The sequence below is a fragment of the Lithobates pipiens genome, unplaced genomic scaffold (genome assembly GCF_037356315.1).
Source record: "Lithobates pipiens isolate NorthernLeopardFrog02 unplaced genomic scaffold, aLitPip1_a1.2 Scaffold_1, whole genome shotgun sequence".
Taxonomy (NCBI): Eukaryota; Metazoa; Chordata; class Amphibia; order Anura; family Ranidae; genus Lithobates; species Lithobates pipiens.
This window is the reverse complement of record NW_027507685.1, coordinates 86,251,865-86,268,223: the sequence shown is the minus strand read 5'-3', so window position 1 is coordinate 86,268,223 and position 16,359 is coordinate 86,251,865. Positions and strand designations below refer to the sequence as shown.

Here is a 16,359-nt window from a genome sequence, read left to right as displayed (position 1 = left end):
AATCTCTTTAGGCACTTTCAACCCTCTTGACAAACACCAAGATGGTCACCTTGGGAAACAAGTGAAAAAAAAAACAGGTCAAGGCCAACAACATAAAAGGAAGCCTACAACACCTAGTATTCCCAGGTGGTCTCCAATCCAGGCCCAACCCTGTTTAGCTTCTGAGATCAGAGGAGATCGGGCGCTTTCAGAGTTATGTGCCCATAGGCAATCTCTTTGGGCATTCTCAACCCTCTTGACAAATGCCAAGATAGTCACCTTGAGATACAAGTGAAAAAAAACAGGTCAATGTCAACAACATAAAAAGAAGAATACGGCACCTGGTATTCCAACGCCATCTCCCATCCAGGTACTAACTAGGCCCAACCCTTCTTAGCCTCAGAGAAGAGAAGAGATAGGGCTCTTTCAGGGTGATGCTGCTGTAAGCAATCTCTTTGGACACTCTCAACCCTCTTGACAAATGCCAAGATGGTCACCTTGGGAAACAAGCAAAAAAAATAAAAGTCGGAAGCTAGAGACAATACGGCCCGAGTCCTCAATTTAATCCATGCGGCGCATGTACAGGGAAGGCCCTTGCTTATGTTGGCACACCACAAACTAAACTTAAAACTAAAGCCTATGGCATCGAGAAATCCCAGGCGGTCTCCCATCCAGGTACTAACCAGGTCCCAACCCTGCTTAGCCTCTGAGATCAAATGCACGCTCAACCCTCTTGACAAACGGCAAGATGGTCACCTTGGGAAACAAACAAAAAAAACAAGTCAACGCCAACAACATAAAAAGAAGCCTGCGGCATTTGGAAAACCCAGGCGGTCTCCCATCCAGGTACAAACCAGGCCCAACCCTGCTTAGCCTCTGAGACCAAACAAGATTGGGCGCTTTCATGGTGTTGTGCCCGTAGGCACAAAACGTAGGCATGCATGAGGGAGCCCGTCACAACAGAAAAGGCATCACAGAATGGGATCCACCACCCCCCCTCCCATACCCCTAAAGTACATGCAGTCCCCGAACAAATGCATTTCTCCCTTTGGCAGATTGTCCTCTCCTTACCCCCTCTCCACCGTCCACGCCCCGGGGGGAAAAGGGGCAGGGAAGGGGGGAAAGGGGGAGTGGAAGGGGGGAAAGGGGAGGTAAAGGAGGGAAGGGAAGGGTGGGAAGGGGGGAAGGGAGGGGGGAAACAGGGGAGAGGGGACAAACATGCGGAAATGTCAAGTCCTTTAGCGCACTCCCACCAGCAAACACCCGGACCCCATAAATTTCAACTCCTCCTCTCCATGGTCACCACATCAAGATGAAAGAGGAGCAGCCCTGGTCGGTGCATGGAAAATCCATCAGGCAAGGGGCTGGGGCCACCCTCCCTCCATCCAACGGGAGACTTCACCCGAGCAGCAGTCCTGGGGCCCACCAATTAGTGTCTCTCCTGCATCGCCATCGGGGGCTGTGTAGAGCATCCAGAGGGAGGCTGGGACCGCCCAAACAGTAAGGGGTAAATCCTCCAGGGGGGTCCAGAGTCACCCTGGAGGGAAGCAGTGTCTCGTACCAATAGGCTCAATAAATAAGTCATCCAGGGTCCCCGAAAGCTGCAGAAGGCAATGTCGGCAAAGAGTAGGTGGGAGCCAGAGGGGGGGACGAGGGGCGCAACCAGGGGGAGGGGACACATATGCGGGAATGTCAAGCCCTTCCAGTACAGCGCACTAGGTATCACTCAGACCCCCCAAAGTGCAACTCCCCCATCTAAGGTCAAGACTCCAGAAGGGAAGATGAGCCGCCCTGGTCTGTACATGAAAGAACCTGCTGCCAAGGGGTTGGGGCCATCATCCCTTCCTCCAATGGGAGATGCCACCGGCATGACAGCCCCGTGTCCTGTCAAGTGGTGCCCCTCTGACAATGTCGTTGTGGTATATGTGGAGCATCCAGGGAGAGGCAGGGACCACCCAAACAGTGAGGGGTAAAGCCTCCAAGGGGGACCTGTGTCAGACAGGAGGATAGCGGTGTCTTGTACAAGTTGGTTAATTAGACAAGTCATCCAGTGTGTTCCTGTGAGCATCAGAAGGAAAGGTCGGTAAGGATTATGAATGGGTGGGGGCCAGGGAGTGCATAAAACTGCCACCAGATGACCGGGGCAGAGAGGGCAAGGGGATGAAAGTCAGATCTGGTAGGTGGGGGCGGGGGTGAGGAGTGTCCCTTATATTACTCACGTTGCCATACCTTGAAGCTGAGCGCTCTGCATACCCAGGACGGTCTTCTGTATAATCTAGCCTATCTATATACACTAGCCTGTGTTTTGTACACTTTAGCCTCTCTGTATAAACTAGCCGGTCTTCTGCATACACGAGTCTCTCTGTATACCCTTGGATGTCTTTTGTATACACTAGCTGCTCTTTATACATTAGCTCTCTGTATACCCAAGCCTCTCTGTATACACTAGTCCGTCTGTATACACTAGCAAGTCTGCATACACCAGCCTCTCTGTGTAACCCAGCCTCTCTCTCTGCATACCCAAGATCTTCTTCTCTATAATCTAGCCTATTTGTATACACTAGCCTGTCTTTTGCACACATTAGCCTCCCTATATAAACTAGCCGGTCTTCTGTATACACTAGTCCGTCTGTATACACTAGCAAGTATGCATACTCTAGCCTCTCTCTCTGTATACCCTAGCCTCCATCTCTGCATACCCAGGACGTTCTTCTGTATAATCTAGCCTATCTGTATACACTAGTGTATACAGACAGACTAGTGTATACAGAGGACCGACTAATGTGTACAAAAGACAGGCTAATGTATACAGATAGGCTAGATTATACAGAAGAACGTCCTGGGTATGCAGAGCGCTCAGCTTCAAGATATGGCCAACGTGATTAATATGAGGGACACTCTTCACCCCCGCCCCCACCTACCAGATCTGACTTTCATCCCCTTGCCCTCTCTGCCCCGGTCATCTGGTGGCAGTTTTATGCACTCCCTGGCCCCCACCCATTCATAATCCTTACCGACCTTTCCTTCCGCTGCTCACAGGAACACACTGGATGACTTGTCTAATTAACCAACTTGTACAAGACACCGCTATCCTTCTGTCTGACACCGGTCCCCCTTGGAGGCTTTACCCCTCACTGTTTGGGTGGTCCCTGCCTCTCCCTGGATGCACCACATATACCACAACGACATTGTCAGAGGGGCACCACTTGACAGGACACGGGGCTGTCATGCCGGTGAAATCTCCCATTGGAGGAAGGGATGATGGCCCCAACCCCTTGGCAGCAGGTTCTTTCATGTACAGACCAGGGCGGCTCATCTTCCCTTCTGGAGTCTTGACCTTAGATGGGGGAGTTGCACTTTGGGGGGTCTGAGTGATACCTAGTGCGTTGTACTGGAAGGGCTTGACATTCCCGCATATGTGTCCCCTCCCCCTGGTTGCGCCCCTCGTCCCCCCCCTCTGGCTCCCACCTACTCTTTGCCGACATTGCCTTCTGCAGCTTTCGGGGACCCTGGATGACTTATTTATTGAGCCTATTGGTACGAGACACTGCTTCCCTCCAGGGTGACTCTGGACCCCCCTGGAGGATTTACCCCTTACTGTTTGGGCGGTCCCAGCCTCCCTCTGGATGCTCTACACAGCCCCCGATGGCGATGCAGGAGAGACACTAATTGGCGGGCCCCAGGACTGCTGCTTGGGTGAAGTCTCCCGTTGGATGGAGGGATGGTGGCCCCAGCCCCTTGCCTGCCAGATTTTCCATGCACCGACCAGGGCTGCTCCTCTTTCATCTTGATGTGGTGACCATGGAGGGGAGGAGTTGAAATTTATGGGGTCCGGGTGTTTGCTGGTGGGAGTGCGCTAAAGAACTTGACATTTCCGCATGTTTGTCCCCTCTCCCCTTCCACTCCCCCTTTCCCCCCTTCCCTGCCCCTTTTCCCCCCGGGGCGTGGACGGGGGAGAGGGGGTAAGGAGAGGACAATCTGCCAAAGGGAGAAATGCATTTGTTCGGGGACTGCATGTACTTTAGGGGTATGGGACAGGGGGTGGTGGATCCCATTCTGTGATGCCTTTTCTGTTGTGACGGGCTCCCTCGTGCATGCCTACGTTTAGGGCGAGCTGAGGAGACCCCTCAGTGCTGACAGTTATATGCTCTACCTCTGTTTTGGTTATACTATTGTTTTTTGGTTCTATGATGTTACTGATTGTCTTTTATTTGCATACCGGTATCAGACGTGACATTTACCACTGCCGGGACTGGGGGGACTAGGGTTCGGGGGCTCCCTCTCTGACCTGTCTACCCACCAACCCAAGTAGGACAGCGCTTTAAACCCAGTGTACATCTGGTAAGCGCTATAGCATAATTGTGCTGTTTTAGTATACCCTTCCTGTACTGTGGAGTGCGGACAACCCTTAATTTCCCTCTCCCCCTGGGGTTGAGGTGCCCGGCCTCTTTTTCCCTTTACCTTTCCTTCCATTTGCCCTTCCTTTCTCCCCCTTAGTTCCCGCCATGCATTACCTACCCAAAACCTACCTTGGTTCAACTTTCTTTGCTTTTCTCTGACGTCCCCCTCCCCCTCCCCGAGGAGCGATGGCAGACTCAGTCAAGGTCACTTCTCTAAATGTTAAGGGACTGAACTCCCCTGAAAAATGGTGGATTCTCCTGTGAGAACTGAAGACTTCCTGTACTGATGTGGCCTTTATACAAGAAACACATTTTAAAAATACTAGCCTCCCCTTTCTATGGTCGAGATCCTTCCCTAAGGTCTACCACTCTGCTAACCCCTCCTCTAAGACCAAGGGATTCTCCATTCTGATCTCTAGCAGGCTCCCCTGGGTTCTCCCTTGACATCGGGAATGGGACCAGACAAGGTTGCCCCCTGTCGCCCCTATTATTCGCACTGTCATTGGAACCCTTTCTCTCCACAATTCGACAAAACTCAGACATAACGGGACTCCAAATGAGTACTATTGAGTGCAAGATATCTGCCTATGCGGATGACATGCTGTTCTCGCTGACGAATCCCAGAGTTTCCTTGCCAAATCTCCTTCGGGAATTCCAGATATACAGGATACTTCTTGAAATCAAAGGCCATGGGGGTTACAGTCCCCCCGCAAACTTTAATAGACTTGCAGTCCAATTTTCGATTTAAATAGAGCCATACAGCCCTTAAGTACTTAGGTACTTACATTCCACAGGACATCGCGCGTACGTTTATGTTGAACTTCCCCCCACCCCTTGTCACTAAGATCCGCAGTTTTCTTCACGGGTGGCATTCTGGCCTCCATTCCTGGTTCAGGAGATGCAATCTCATTAAAATGAACATACTCCCTAAATTTACTTATCTTTTCCAAGCTCTCCCGATCCAGATTCCAGTCCCGTTTTTTAAGCAAGCGCAATCCTTGCTCACTCAATTTAACTGGGCCCACAAAAATCCCAGACTTAAGCGGTCACAGCTGACATTGTCTAAACAACAGGGAGGGTTGGATCTCCCTGACTTGCGACGCTACTACCTGGCCTCCCATCTGGGGCATGTATTGGACTGGAATCGAAACAAACTTTCTAAGCTCACTCCTGAATTCCGCTAAGAAGCGCCATGTGGTGCTATAAGTATTTACCCACAGAATTTATGTCACATCCCACTATAGGGGCTTAGTTGAAAGTCAGTCACCTGATTGCTACCCAAAACACACTCACGTCTTTGACTATTCCCTATACGTGGCCATCCAACCTTTGAACTGGGGACCCACTTAGAAATTCCAACCTAGACAATGCGTCTAAATTCGTCATTGATGGAAAATGGCCTTCTTTCTCAACCCTAACAGATCCGACAGGGCTTTTCCAACTGCCTTTTTGGAGAGCGGCGCAACTACATCATTTTCTCCATTCCATCCCCAATCCTCAAACGTTCGCCCGCCCTCAGACGGAGTTTGAGACTCTATGCAGGAGCGAAGGCCCTTTGGCCCACATTCTCTCTCAAACAGATTACCCACACTTAACCTGTCTGTCCAACTGGGAAAAGGACCTTAATTGCTCATTTTCCCCAGCACAGAGACAACGCATTATCACTTTGGCTCTCAAAATGTCGCTGTGCACGAAGATACAGGAGACGAATTTTAAACTTCTCACCAAGTGGTATTTGACACCATCAAAGCTGCAGAAATGTTTCCCCTCTTCCTCGAACATATGCTGGAGGTGTGGAGAAGAAGAGGGCACGTTGCTGCCCATTTTTTGGTCCTGCCCCAGCTTGGTGGACTTCTGGACAGAGATCCGATGCATAACACAAAAATTCACAGACTTCTCCATCCAGGAAGAGGCTGCATTCTTTCTCTTGCACCATTCACAGATTCCCATTAAGAAGTACAAAAAAATCAATTTTACGGCATGTGATAAATGCGGCGAAATCCTGCATCCCTCTCTATTGGAAAAAATGTTCCCCCCTTTCAATACTCACTGGCTTAGGAAAATAGAGGACATTAAAAAAAATGGAGGACTTGATCCTCACATCACAAGGTAAACAAGAATTTTTTAAACAAACCTGAGACATCTGGAATACCTTTATATTCTCGCTGGAAGGATGTCGCCTGCTATCGCCTTAGTGCTCTGAGCTTTCCTTGACTGGCCCCTTGGACAGTGGCTACCATCGTGTCTCGCCCCTCTTCTCCTTTCCTGATCTTTCAACCCTTCTCTTTTCTGCCTTCCTCCCCTATCTCTCACCCCCTCCACCCCCTCTCTCTTTTGGAAAAAGTGGAAAATTGGGAATGACGGCCCCACACCCCCCTCTGGATGGATTATGCCGGAGGGACCTGGGGTTTGTGTGACCCTGGATCTTGGTACAGTACTTTATCCATGCCTCGAATCATTGTGATTGATGGAAGGCAGACTCACAGTTGCGAATATACCTGTATCAAGTATTGTTCAGCTGGTTTTTGCTCTGTATTTCTCTGTTGCATTAAGCGAACTCTTTGGGCACTCTCAACCCTCTTGACAAATGCCAAGATTGGGAAACAAGCGAAAAAAAAAAAAATGAATCAACGCCAACAACATAAAAAGAAGCCTACAATAACTGGTATTCCCAGGTGGTCTCCCATCCAGGTACTAACCAGGCCTGACTCTTCTTAGCCTCCAAGATCAGACGAGATTGGGTGCTTTCAGAGTGCTCGGACTCTTTCCCCATCACTAATGGGACGAGGCAGGGGTGCCCTCTGTCTCCCCTAATTTTTATTCTGACACTGGAACCACTTATGTGTCACGTTCGGAATGACCCAAATATTACTGGCCTATCCAAACCCTCGGCACACCACAAAATTGCGGCGTACGCTGACGATCTAATTTTTTTCATCTCCAATCCACACATTTCGCTTCCCAATATACTCACGGCTCTCCGGCGATACGGCAGCCTATCAAACTATAAAATCAATTGCACCGTCGGCTGTATTGAATATATCGGTCCCGGATGGTGAGGTCAAGAGGCTACGCTCCGCTTTTCCATTCTACTGAGCTGAAAAATCTATACGTTTCCTGGGCGTTGACATCGCAGCGGATTTGGCACAATTGTACCCGCTTAATTTTGTCCCTCTCCTGAATAGACTGAAATCTGATTTGGGAAACTGGCATGCTTTATCACTGACCTGGTTCGGGCGCTGTAATGCATTCAAAATGACGGCCCTCCCGCAGATCTTATACTTGTTTCAGACATTACCGATCCGGTTACCCCCAATTTTTTTCAGACAACTGCAGGTGCTGCTCCGGGACTTTATTTGGGCGCTCAAACCGCCCAGAGCCCGTTTGCAATTGCTTGCCAGACCAAAGGACAAGGGGGGTCTGGGTCTCCCAGATCTGAGACGATACAACAGAGCGACTCTGCTAGCGAGAGTCGTTGATTGGCATTATAATGGCCCACACAAGCAGTGGGTGGAGATAGAGATTGAGGATGGATCCATTCCCCTATTGACCTCCCCGTGGCTCCTGTCCTCCCTACCAAAAGACTTCAGAGATCACCCCGTAGTGGGAGCTACGTTGGCTGTTGTGCGGAGGTTGTTCCGCTGCACACACATTGCTCCCCTGCCGTCACCAGTGACTCCGGTTATAGGTAATCCAAACTTCCCACCGGGATTTACCAACAAGAAACTGCGACAGTTGACAGTGGTGGGGAAACAGCATCTGGGAGAGGTGTGGCCCTCGGGAGGGCTCCCGACCACGCAAACTGTCGCCGAGCTTTCTGACCCTCCGCTTGACTTGTTTAGTGCTTATCAACTTCGTCACTTTCTTCTGGCCATACAAAGGGCCCCCTACACTCCTAGAGACCTGACGCCCTATGAATCCATCTGTCACAAAAAGGAACCTGTGCGACACACCCTCTCCCTCCTGTACAACCTATTAAGTAGTCAGGAGGAGGAGTCGACCCCACCATTTATCCACAAATGGGAGAGGGACTTTGGCATCACATTTACCCCACAACAGATAGGGAAGATCCTGACATTAGTACATAAAGCTTCCATCGCAAACCAATATCAAGAATCAGGAAACAAGATAGTCTCACGCTGGTATAGAGTCCCATACCTTCTGAATAAAATGAATAGATCGATTCCGGATATTTGTTGGAGGTGCAATTCAGATACGGGTACCATGGGACACATTTTCTGGGCATGCCCGGCCTTGAGGAACTTTTGGGTGGAGGTGACCGGGACGATAAAAACTCTCAGAAATGTAGATATTGCAGACAACCCAGCAGCGTGCCTTCTACACTTGACCAAACAGCCTGTTCGAAAATACAAAAAAACCCTCACGATGCAACTCCTGAACGCCGCCCGGGCCTGCATTCCCACACTGTGGAGGCAGCCTCAGCCCCCATCCAAGGTGCTGTGGTATTCCAAAGTCAATCATATTCTCCGGATGGAAGAATTGACCGCCACCCTTCACAACACTGAAGAGGCATTTAGTGTTACATGGAGGCCCTGGAGGTATTTTACTGGTACTTGAGACTACATTCGGGAGGTGAGCAGCGCCCCTGTCCCAGAAAAAGACTGAACATCTAACGTTTACCTACGTAGGCCATGTCTGCCCTGGGTGGCATTCCCCCCCCTCCCTTTTTGTCTTTATTTTTCTATTTTTCCCCGCCGCCATCCCCCCCCCCCTCCTCTCTCTCCGTCTTTGCACTCTCTTCTTCCCCCGTCCTCCCTTTTGACTATGCCTTGTCTCCTTACTAGCCTTTGGGACCCAGAAGAACCCCAGGGTTCTGGACACGACCGGCTCATATTTTACTCTGGTTCACATAGGTCATGATAAGCTGGCTCGCTGTGGTCCCAGTTGTTCTCCATGATTACATTTGTCCGAACGGAGCTGCATTAGTTAAACTGTACTACATGTCCGAGGTGGGGTTTCTCTCTTTTCTGCATGAAACTCTAGGACTCCCCTCTGAGAAACCAGAGTTATTTGGCTGCCTATTTTTTGTTACAATGTAATTGTGACCCTGGGTCATGCTGTATGGTTGACTGTTATATTTATGTTGTTCTACTTGTGTAAAGGCTGACCGCAGGGTAAGCCTGTATTTGTAGGAGGAGTCAGGCTGCATAAAGTTATCAATGCTAAAAATAGGTCACTGTACTAATGACAGGCTGGCTGGGAAGGGGTTAAACATCAGGGACGATCAAAGGGTCAACTGTGTGCATAGCCAGTGATTTTGTGTACTATGTGCTGCTTTTACTGGGGGAAGAGATGCCACATTTGGATAAATTTGTTCAATTCAAAATGGTATTCTGACTTCTATTCCCGCCTGAGCTCCACGTGGCATGCCCCCCCGCCTGAGCTCCATGTGGCGTGCCCCTCCCCCGCCTGAGCTCCACGTGGCATGCCCCCCCGCCTGAGCTACACGTGGCGTGCCCCCCCCCACCTGAGCTACACGTGGCGTGCCCAACCCCCGCCTGAGCTCCACGTGGCATGCCCAACCCCCGCCTGAGCTCCACGTGGCGTGCCCAACCCCCGCCTGAGCTCCACGTGGCGTGCCCAACCCCCGCCTAAACTCCAGGTGGCGTGCCCAACCCCCGCCTGAGCTCCACGTGGCGTGCCTCCCCCCGCTTGAGCTCCACGTGGCGTGCCTCCCCCCCGCTTGAGCTCCACGTGGCGTGCCTCCCCCCGCCTGAGCTCCACGTGGCGTGCCTCCCCCCCGCCTGAGCTCCACGTGGCGGCCCCCCCCCCCGGCCTGAGCTCCACGTGGCGGGCTTCCCCCCGCCTGAGCTCCACGTACCATGTGCTATTTGCGTTCTTGTGCTATTTACGTTCTTGGGCAATTTATTTGCGTTCTGGTGCTATTTAATATTCTCGTGCCATTCATGTTCTCGTGCTATTCACGGTTTTCTCATGCAGTTTTACGTTCTGGTGCATGTTATGGTTTTCCCATGCGATTCGGTCCCATGCATTTCCGGTCTCAGGCCATTCACGTTCTCATAGCGGTCACGTTCTCAAAGCAGTTTCGTTGTCATGCATTTGCGTTTTCATGCATTTGCATCTTCTTGCAGTTGCGTTTTTCATGCATTTGCATCTTGCAGTTGCGTGTCTTGCAGTTGCGTTTTCTTGAGCAGTTGCGTTTTCTCGAGCAGTTGCGTTTTCTTGAGCAGTTGCGTTTCTCAGGCAGTTGCGTTTCTCAGGCAGTTGCAGCTTCTCGCAGTTGCGTTTTTCATGCATTTGCATCTTCTTGCAGTTGCGTTTCTCAAGCAGTTGCGTTTCTCAGGCAGTTGCATCTTCTTGCAGTTGCGTTTCTCAGGCAGTTGCATTTCTCAGGCAGTTGCGTTTCTTGCATTTGCGTTTCTTGCATTTGCATTTCTTGCATTTGCGTTTTCATGCAGTCATGCTCTCGTTCGTTTACATTCTCATGCAGGTATGTTCTCGTTTCGTTTTTCGTTCTCATTCGATTTGACATTCTCATGCTTGTTGGTTTCAAGCACGTTGCTTACGGTTCTTATGCAATTTTGTTTTTAATGTGATTTGGGTCTCTCACGTGATTTACTTTTCTTATGAAGTTGTTGTTTCTCATACATTGATGATTTTCCATGCAATTTTACGGTTTCTCATGCAATTGCGTTTCTCGGGCGTTTCGCAGGCAGTTGGCGGTTTTAAACGATGTACAGTTCTTACGCATTTATGGTTCTCATGAATTTATGGTTCTCAGGCATGTTAAATTTCTCATGCAATTTACGTATCAGATGTAATTTACGTGTCGTGGTACAGTTGATGGTTCATGCAACCACGGTTTCTCGTGCTTTTTTATGGTTTCTCTCGCTTTCCAGGTTTTCTCTCGCTTTCCAGGTTTTCTCTCGCTTTCCAGGTTTCTCTATCGCGTCCCAGCGTTATGCGTTTTGCGTTTCATGTGTTTTACATTTCATGTTTTGCGTTCTCATGCAGTTATGTCCTCGTTTCATTTTACGTTCTCATGCACTCATGTCCTCGTTTCGTTTACGTTCTCATGCACTCATGTCCTCGTTTCAGTTTACGTTCTCATGCACTCATGTTCTCGTTTCGTTTTAACGTTCTCATGCACTCATGTTCTCGTTTCGTTTACATTCTCATGCAATCATGTTCTCGTTTTCGTTTTATGTTCTCATGCATTTTATGTTCTCATTTCGTTTTACGTTCTCATGCGATTATGTTCTCATTCGATTTGACGTTCTTATGCTTTGTTTTCACGCACGGTTCTCACTAGTTTTACGGTTTTACATGCAATTGCCGTTTCTCATGCAATTCAGTTTATGCAATTCACGGTTTCCATGCAGTTGGTGTTTCATGAAGTTACGGTTCTTACGCAATTTTGGTTTTTCATGTGATTTAGGTCTCTCATGTGATTTACATATGAAGTTGGTGTTTCTCATACATTTGATGGTTTTTCCATGCAATTTTACGGTTTCTCATACAATTGCGTTCTCGTGTGTTTTGCTGGCAGTTGATGGTTTTTAAACGACTTACAGTTCTTACGCTTTTATGGTTCTCATGAATTTATCATGTTTCCTTACGTGTTGTCAGATGTAATGTTCGTGGCTGTTATTTACGTGATGCAACTTCTTGTGTTTCCCTTGTTTCTGACGTTTCCCCATGTTTTTCTAGCATTTTCTGACGTATTTCCATGGTTTTGACGTATTCACGTTTCCTTCCGTATTTCCCATGTGCCGTACGTTTCTTGTCTTATGCCTTTCATGTCATTACCCTTGTGTTATTTCATGATTCTCAGGCTTTTTTACGTTCCTCATGCTTGTTAGTGTCGGATGTATTGTATGTGTCTGATGCTATTTACGTGTCTCATGCATCTTCTCGCGTTTCCCATGTTTCTTTTGTTTCTCGTGTTTCCTTGCCTTTTCTCGTGTTTCTTACATATTCCTATATGCCGCACGTTTCGTGTCTTATGCTTTTCTTTTCTTTTGTGTACCCCCCAGGGTTTTCTCTTGTGTACCCCCCCAGGGTTTTCTCTTGGGTACCCCCCAGGGTTTTCTCTTGGGTACCCCCCAGGGTTTTCTCTTAGGGTACCCCCCAGGGTTTTCTCTTAGGGTACCCCCCAGGGTTTTCTCTTGTGTACCCCCCAGGGTTTTCTCTTGTGTTTTTCATCGATTTGCGTTTCTTGTGCAACCTGCATTTCCTAGGCAGGTCGTGTTTTCCAGCAGCCACGGTTCTTAAGCCGCTCACGGTGATCAGATCACGCTACTCATGTTTTCGTTCAGTCACGTTTCCTTATCGCAGGTTTCGTTCTTGTCGCAGGTATTTTTTGTCTGATCACGATTCTCTCGCTAGTTGTGTTCCTGATCAGTTGGGTGCCATTCCTCACTATTTATTTTAATTTCCTAGCTGCGTCCGGCCAGGAGTTGCCCTGGGGTATGGAAGTTTGGTTAGTCAGTTTTTCACTGATCCACAGTTTCTACTGGCTCAGGGACTTTCGTGGATCACGGGGCCCGGGCCAGTATCTGTAGGCTCGGGTCTCAGAAGCAGGTTCCAGTTTCTTTTCAGTTCCAGTTGTGGTAGATTGGTTTTCCATTTGGTTGGTACTGCAGCCTTGATCATTGGGTTTTGTTTTAAATTCTAGGAAGGCCCATGACACTGCTTGGCATGTTTCCAGGTTAGGTTTCCAGTCCTGATGATGAAACATCTAGTTCCTTTTTGCTTTTCTGTTTTGTTTAGTTTTCCTTTTTTGCCTCCTCCAGCTTGTATCAGCCTTCAGCACTTTCTGGGCGTATCCAGTTAAGTCCCAGCATTTCATGCTGAATGATCTGTCAGGTTGTTTATTTTCTGCTTTTCCGTTTGAGGCCATCCAGGTCTCCAGCGGTGGGGACTCCCTGCTGTGCTTAGCTGACTTTCCATTGTGGGTTTCATGACGTTCACGTACTCTCAGGTTTATCTTGCGTTGGTCGCTGGGTTGGGCTCAAGGGGGTGCTATAGCTGGCCTTGTGGTTCCTGAAGCCGGGGGAGGGGCTACTGCCTTTCTTAGTGTTTCCTTCTCTGCGGCAAAGGCATAACTCATTTGCCGCCACTTCAGGTTAGACGTTATTCACTGGGTCATCTGGTTGTTGAGCTTTCTTCCTACTGTGTTATTTTTTGCCCCCTTTAGGTATACTGACCACGTGACCTTTGGCACACTTCAGGTCTTTGTTTCCTTGTTGCTCTTTGTTCCTTTCCTCACCATCCACAGAGTGACTCTGAGTACAAGTGTAAAGGCTGACCGCAGAGTAAGCCTGTATTTGTAGGAGGAGTCAGGCTGCATAAAGCCTGCCCTCCTCTGCCTCCTTCTCGTTGGACGTCGGGTCTCGTGTCCCACCCACCCATTCCCTTTTTCTTTTAATTTCATTCTTTACATTTCATACTTGGGTATGCCCCCTTTTAGGCATACTGACCACGTGACCTTTGGCACACTTCAGGTCTTTGTTTCCTTGTTGCTCTTTGTTCCTTTCCTCACCATCCACAGAGTGACTCTGAGTACAAATACTTAATAAAAGAATAAAACAAACAAAAAAAAATAAGTCAATGCCAACAACTTAAAAAAAAAGCCTATGGCATCGAGAAATCCCAGGCGGTCTCCCATCCAGGTACTAACCAGGTCCCAACCCTGCTTAGCCTCTGAGATCAAATGAGATTTGGCTCTTTCAGGGTGATGCAGCCATAGTAGATTTTTTCAGGCACGCTCAACCCTCTTGACAAACGCCAAGATGGTCACCTTGGGAAACAAACAAAAAAAACAAGTCAACGCCAACAACATAAAAAGAAGCCTACCGCACCTAGTATTTCCAGGCGGTCTCCCATCCAGGTATTAACAAGGCGCGACCCTTTCTAGCCTCTGAGATCAGCGGAGAATGGGCACTTTCAGGGTGATGTGCCCATAGGCAATCTCTTTGGGCACTCTCATCCCTCTTGAAAAATGCCAAGATAGTCACCCTGGGAAACAAGCAAAAAAAAAAAAACAGGTCAACGCCAACAACATAAAAAGAAGAATACGGCACCTGGTATTCCAAGGCCGTCTCCCATTCAAGTACTAACTAGGCCCAACCCTTCTTAGCCTCTGAGATCAGAAGAGATAGGGTGCTTTCAGGGTGATGCGGCTGAAAGCGATCTCTTTAGGCACTCTCAACCCTCTTGACAAATGCCAAGATGATCACTTTGGGAAACAAGCGAAAAAAACAGGTCAACACCAACAACATAAAAATAAGCCTGCGGCATCTGGAAAACCCAGGCGGTCTCCCATCCAGGTACAAAGCAGGCCCAACCCTGCTTAGCCTCTGAGACCAAACGAGATTGGGCTCTTTCAGGGTGATTTGGCCGTAGGCACTCTCTTTGGGCACTCTGAAGCCTCTTGACAAAGGCCAAGATGGTCACCTTGGGAAACAAGCTAAAAAAAACAGGTCAAAGCCAACAACATAAAAAGAAGCCTACGGCATCCAGTATTCCCAGGCGATCTCCCAATCAAGACACTAACCAGACCAGATCCTTCTATGGCACCTGGTCTTCCCAGGCAGTCTCCCATCCAGGTACTAACCAGGCCTGACACTGCTTAGCCTCTGAAATCAGACGAGATCGGGTGCTTTCAGTTTGATGTGGCCGTAAGCGTTCTCTTCAAGACACGCCCAACCCTCTTGACAAACGCCAAGATGGTCGCCTTGAGAAACAAGCAACAAAAACAGGTCAAAGCCAACAACATAAAAAGAAGCCTATGGGCTTACAGCGGACCCTAAAAGATGGGACCCACTAGCTCTGTCATGGTTCGGACGCTGTAATGTGTTGAAGATGAACGCGATGCCATGACTTCTGTATCTACTACAAGCCTTACCTATCAAAATACCCCAGATTTTCTTTCATGCGGTTCGCTCAATCTTTATCAAGTTCCTCTGGCGCGGAAAACATATGCGTATTGGTAGGGCAATGCTATTGCGACCGAAATTGCGGGGAGGTATTGGCTTCCCGGATCCTGCTCTATATTACACAGCGACGCACATGACACCGGTGGTTGACTGGTGCCGGTGTTCTGCCATATACTATCCGGCGATGATATAGTGTCTGCGCCGTACTGCGCATGCGCAGTACGGAGCAGATGAAGCTTCGGAAAATCTCCCAAGCTGAACGGCGCCTGCGCGGTGAGTGGAGGTGGTAGCCCCACCATCCAAGCGGACATAGGGTTGTGAATATTAGAGGGCTCCTCGCAGGCGAGCTTTGCTCGCCACGCTTCGGGCTCGGCCACGCTGCGCTCGGCTCTTTTATACTCTTACTCTATGTCCACTTGGATAGCGGGGATAGAACCTGGACTCAGTGCGCAAGCGCCGTTCATGCTCGGCAATTTTCGTAATCTGTGTTGCTGTGTACTGCGAATGCGATGGGGGACCATATGTGATAAGACACCGGCATGGGGAACTGAAGCTATGGGTCAAGCTAGAGCAGGAGATGGCGCGGGTTCCACTGGCTGGTCTGCCTTGGGCGGGGAGGCCATTGGAGCCCTGTGTGACTACTCACCCGTTAATTGGCCCCTCGCTCGCCGAGATGGATAGTTTTTTTCACCTTTCCCACCTGACTAACTTCCCTTCTCCTATGACCCCAATTATTGGACATCCTAGATTCCCTCCGGGCCTGTCTGACCAGGCCTTTACCAGGCAAGCCCCGAAAGGGCTTCTGAGAGCAGCCCTATTTCTTGGACTCACGGGCTTGATTCCCATGGGGACCATACTGCTAGAGCAAGTACCTGTTGCATTGGATAGCTGGAGAGCTAGACAGCTAATCCATTTCCTCGGATCACTACCTAACCATTCGTTCTTCTCTAGACAATTCCACCCCTTTGAGGAACTTTGCCTGGATGATGGCCCAATTCGTGGTTCCCTCTCTAGGTCCTACCAAATCCTGACAGACGCACAATCCTCCACGGATCCAC

The 16,359-nt window shown here is 49.2% G+C and overlaps 1 pseudogene; it reads right to left on the bottom strand.

Annotated features, from left to right (window-relative positions):
- Positions 1 to 14,930: 14,930 nt before the first annotated feature.
- On the bottom strand, positions 14,931 to 15,049 carry LOC143989158 (5S ribosomal RNA; annotated as a pseudogene).
- Positions 15,050 to 16,359: the final 1,310 nt, after the last annotated feature.